Source organism: Buceros rhinoceros, unplaced genomic scaffold (assembly GCF_000710305.1).
Source record: "Buceros rhinoceros silvestris isolate BGI_N320 unplaced genomic scaffold, ASM71030v1 scaffold5188, whole genome shotgun sequence".
Taxonomy (NCBI): Eukaryota; Metazoa; Chordata; class Aves; order Bucerotiformes; family Bucerotidae; genus Buceros; species Buceros rhinoceros.
In genome coordinates, this window is record NW_010427412.1 from 101007 (window position 1) to 106857 (window position 5851).

Here is a 5851-nt window from a genome sequence, read left to right on the forward strand (position 1 = left end):
TCTTTCCCTCTGTCAAATTTGGTTAAAATTGGCCAGCTGGTTCCTGAATTATTATGGGATAAGGAGAAAGCAAGTAGTGGCAGACAATATGATTGCATAAGCCTTCTTTCCTAAGGAAAGCCATCTAGCAGCATGCATTATTCACAGGGTCATTGCTGCAAGCCAAAGAGAGCTAATAAAAATTACAAGACAGTTAGGGTCACGATTATGTTCATTTTCCTTATGGCAGAACTGAAAGCCAGAGGAGATGTCTCCTCTGCTTTCCAGCCTCATTCTGATGTTCAGGGAGCATCTTACGGAGTGTTTCACTCCTCACCAAGAGGAGAGGGAGCCCACATTTTACTCATCTGCAGACCATAGTGCTAACACCTTCAAAATGCAAATGCCACAAACTGTGGCTTGTTGCCTCCTTAACATGCACCGTCAGGTAGTAATAAAGCTGAAGATGAGCCGCTGCAGAACCCAAGCCTAGGCACTGCAGAACCCAAGCCTAGGCATCGCTTGGCCATGGGCAATGATTCAGCCAGTACTGGTATACAACATATTCAACAGCTTGATCTAGACATGACAAGGACCATTTATTAACAGCACGTTTTTTTACTATCAGTAATATTTACATGACTAGGGATTTAAGGAACATTCAGTAAAATTCCTATTTTAATGCTATGAAATAAAGAGGATTAAGTCTCTAATGAAAAGAAAATTCACTGAACATCACAGGAGCTTCTGAGAAGTGTTAACTTCAGAGGTCTCTAAGCCAGCTCTTTTTGAATGGACAGACACTCTGATGGAAAATACTGGATACGATTTTAAGGAGACAAAGACTAAAAGATGAATAAGCATGTTATCTAACGAGCACTTTGAATATAGGATTAGGTGAACACCTGGGACAGACTTGTATCTTGCTGAAGCTAAGGATAGTTATGTTAGCATTCAATTGCTGCCTCGTATGTTATGGTCTTGGGCAGATTATTGTCCTAATAGATTTGGCCTAAAATCATCATCTTTAATTAGCTCTTTTCCACAACATGTTGGTCATTACAAAGAGGATGTCTCATGCCAAGCTTTTTGACCTGTTTTAGGCAGACCTCCTTTGCCTCCCTGCCAATCTCCAGGGTCACCCAGTGTTGTTTTCTCCTCACTCCTCTCTCCTCCCCAAGCTTTGCTTCCCTTCCCCTGCCTGCTCCATGTACACAGCTCTCCCACCACCCACAGCTGGGCACCAAGGACATTGTGCTGCCTTTTGGCTGCAGGAAAGCTGTACGCAGTCATTTAATGTATTTTTGGCCAAAAAGAGACACATGGCTAATTAAAACAACATCACTGCACAAAGGACATGTTCGCATGCAGAAGGTTTCTAAATGCAGAAGGATGCATTACGCTGGCCTCAGGGAAAGGAAGGTAGGGCTCTCTTGATTAAATATTACAGAGAGGGAGGAAAGAGTAGAAGAGGCTATGTTGGCTGAGTTGGAAGGACAGCTAAGCACATCACAAGTCAGAATGCTCAGTTCTTTAAACAGCTTGTCAAAAACCAAACGTAGCAAAAAACAAATTCAGCACAAGTGCTTTCCAACTTTCCCCTGCACCATCAGGTAACAGTAAGAGGATGGCTGAAGACCATCCCAGACAGCTTCCAGGAACTTACACAAACTCTCTGAATGCTCTAATGAATCAAAGTGTCTCGGCTTCATAATCCCTCATGGCTGGTAATAAATCTGTCTGCTAAGCAGGCTTATTTATTTTTAAAGTGATCACAGGCAGCAGAATATCCTCCATACCGCTTCAGCTCTTCCAACACTGTTCACGTGCTGGGTTGGGATGTTAGTGACTCTCCTGAGAGAAGCCCCGTAGGAAGAACACCCACTCCATGTGGTGGCAGTGGCACACCTGGGGCACCTGCTAAGTGTACTGGAGTGACAACTTTTACTGCGCTGACTGAGTAGGTACAGCAACATCTCTCCGCTGGCCCCAGCAGCTGATTAGGAAGCAACTATTAACTCCCAGCTACGGTTACCATTCCCTACCTAGTTCCCCAGGAGCTGAATCCTACGGGTTGCTAAAGTCTTGCAAGAGCCAGTGCAATGGGAGAGGACAGAGACAGGGAAGAGTAACATTGAGCAAACTTAGAGCTAGCTTCATTTGCAGACCAGAAGTTGCTTTGTGTGTGTAAGTCTGGAGATGGCACTGATATGGAAAAGCTACGCTGACTTACTGCTCTAACGTAGTATCAACCTGAGCCAAAGGCTTTCTCTGTCTTTTTTTAGAACTATTGACTGCTCCCTGGAGGCTCTCCTACCTTAGGCGGGTAATAGAGTGTCCTCAGGAACCAGTGGATATTTTTCTCAACTACTTTGCAGACAAGATTAACCCTATACATGCCCAGCCACTCCTTGCTCGTGTGTATTTCTGAAATATTATTTCTGAAAAAAAAAAAAAAAAAAAAAAAAAAAAAAAACAAAAAACCCAAAGGTGCTTTGTCTCTCAATACTGTAGTGTGAGCCTTTATAAAAATTCCTTATGATAATTTTTAAATGGTTGGGAAAGAACTGGCTTTTAAAAGCATAGGCTTTTTGTTTCCCTTCCCTTGTCACTCAGTAAAATGTCTGCTTGTTAGAAGATACCTGTAGGAACACAGATATTACCTTGCTAGGATTTTTTCTTAGAGGGTTAGTTTATAAAAACAGAGATATTGTAAGTCGGCTAAAATCTTGGAGGAAAAGGAAAGACCCAAATCAAGGTTGAAGGCCTTGACAGGGAGATGAATACTCAAGGACTGCTGCAAGATAAACTAACAGTAGCAAGACAGAATTAAGAAAAAAAGAAAAGACATTTGGCTCCTTTTCAAGAAAAAAAATTCCCACTGTTGATGTCTATTACTCTTCTTGTAAAAGGAATAAAGGCTATTACTTGTGTCTTCTAAAGGTAAGCAGAACAAATCACTAGAAAATATGCTTTAGGGAACAATCTTGCTCTGGCAGAAGATGATGAAATAAATTACCCCATGTTTCTCTCTTAGTGTCTGCAATTCAAGGTAAGCTGCTTTTACAGGAGATCGCAGGAGAAAAAATGGCATGTTGAAAGAGCCTAATCTATCAGGTCTGCTAAACTTAAGCCCAGCCTCAACCTTTACTGCTTGTTTGTCCTGCTGGACACTACCACGGCACCAGAATGGCTTTGGAAGCACTTTGCAGATGATGACTAAGCAGACACCCACTGGGCTGCCAGGCAGTTTGTAGCACAGAGGTTGTCTTGGCCAGGGGTCATCTCCAGAGACGGACCACACAGGTTGTTTCTTCCATACCTTCCAGTCATTCCTCCAAGTGCTGGATGCACAATGAACACGTCTTCTTGGCCTGTCTAAACGTGGTTGTTTGTTTGGCATGAGGCTTTCTTGACACACTCAGCAGTTGGCCAGTTTGGACATATATGTTGCCTGGACTTCAAGCTGATGCGTTTTTTTTGCCCTGCTCTGAAAATACTTAGAGTTGACTTCATGGATTTGTCCATTTGGTATAAACATGCTTTGCGAAAAGGACAAATGCTTTTAAGTATTCATGGAAATGAAAACCTGATCCACAAATGTCCAGGGAAAAGCAAACCGAAAGTGCTAACTGGTGGTTTTCTTTTGCAGCCTCTCTTCTGAAGTTCGCGCCTGTGATGCATGTCTTTTTAATCCAAGATTTCCTTCATAAACAGTGCTCCTAGTCCTGCTTTGCATAGAGTGGAAGAATAAATCTGCATGTGGTCAGAGCTGTTTAGCATTTCAGTAGAGTCCCGTGGGGTTGCAGCAGTCCATGAGCATGCTCGACAGAGAGGGACAGGAAAGGAGGATTAATACAGTCCCCGGAGCGTGGCCCTCTTGTGACTTTTTGAATCAGGTAAAAGGAGGAAAGCTTGAAAAGAAAAGTGCAGTTGACTGGAAAGGCAGAGAGACCTCTAAAAGCCTGCTGATGTGGCAAGAGACTTGTCTCTTGGAAGCAGACTAAAGAGCTGAGATCTCAACACCACTGTGTAAATCCCAGGACGGCTCTGCATAATTCACATCAGAGTTAATCCAGATCCATGTTTACGAAACCAGAAAAAAAGTGACCCCGCTATTTATCATGACACTTACTGCTCTTTTTTTTAATCATGTCAAATGCCTCAGACAGAACCATCCCTTCCTTCGTGTCACAGTGCTGGCTACAGCGCTAATAAGAAAAGACTGTGGGTTTTGGTCTGTTTGGGTTTTTTTTAATAAGATAAATGCTTCTCCTCTGATTAGCATCTGACTGATTCTCTTAAGTGCCTCAAGGCAGGGCCTGAGGAGAGAATGTAAAGATGTGGGAGGGAAGGCCATGCCACACATAAGTCATTGCACAGACAAATGGGTGAAGAGGGCTGGGAGAAGGGACGATGGCTGCTATAGATGGAGCAGGGGCGCAACATTACTGAATTAGTTGAGGAGAGTAGGGCTTGTGCAACTTTGAAGATGAGAGCAAGGATTATGTCTCAAAATGGGGAAGTGAGCCATTGGCAGGATTCAAAGATGAGGGAGTTTCTGTCACAGGAAGGCCAACGTGCCGGTGAGTGTCCATACCTGCCCTTCCCATTGGTATCTGCTGATAGAAGCCTTAGATACATCCTAGTTTTGGAAGAGCTGTATGTTCATCTGAGTAGGAACAGATTTGTTGACTGCCTTTCCACAGAACAGCAGTATAAGTACAGCTGATGAATGGGACAACAAAACTTTGATATTATTGCAAGGAAAGGCTGGCCCCCCTGGCTTTTGCATTTCTCAGAGCCTGTTTCAATTCTTGTAAACATAATTTTTTTTAAAGATCAGCTTAGATCATCCCAGTAGTTTGCCAGAAAACTGGCCAAGTTGTTTTTGGTTTTGTTTTTGTTTTTAATTTGTCTGCTTGATTGACTGACTGATTACAGGAGAGAGGTTGCAGAAGTCACCTCTTTTTACACAACTGCTCTTCCCTTAAAAATGCAGTTACAGTTTTAACTTAAGCTTAGCTCCCTGAATACCTGAGCAGGACAGCAGGACGACAGCACTGTCAAGAGATTTTTATGACAGGGGCACTGTTTTAAAGGAGGTTGTTTTTGTTGTATGTCTTTCAATTTTAATCTGTGAGAAGGACAAATCCTCTTTGTCATTCATGGCAAGCGACAAGATGCTAAAACAAACAACACCTCTTTTTAATCTTCTGCGAGTCACTAAGTTCAGAACAGGGAGTAAAAGATGTGTAGTCTCCACTGTGTTTTCTCCAAGAAAAAAACATCAATTGTTCCATTCTTGAACAGCACCCGTCTGTCTCATCAATCACTCCTCTGAAGACATATATCATAAATAAACTTTAAAATATCAAAGTGACGCATCTGACTTGAGCTTTGCTGCCGTTCTGATCTTCCGAACTAGATGGACGCTCTCCCTCACTGTATAATGATTTCTCCCAGTCCATCTTGCTGGTCACCCCACATTACAATCAAGGTCACACAACATCACGGCGTTGGAGTTGGCAAAAGCTGATTCAGCCCTTTACCCAGAGAATCCTCAATTCGCAATCAACATCGAAAATCCACGGCAAAACATTACCAAAATTAGACTGACGGAGCTTCTGTCCGTGCGCTGCTTCTTTCTGTGCATCTGCCACCTACTGCAAAACGAGCTTACAAAGCCTCTGGCTGCTGGTGCGCCGAAGAAAGTCAACTACATCTGGCTCAGCCCGACCACATCGAGTTCAGCGCTCTCGGGGGCTCGCAGCCGGCCGCCCATTCCTCACACGCTCTGTCCCGCAGCAGCAAAGGGGGGACCGCGCCGAGAAGAGCAACAGCTCTCCCTGCTCCCGGGGCCGCCCGCTCG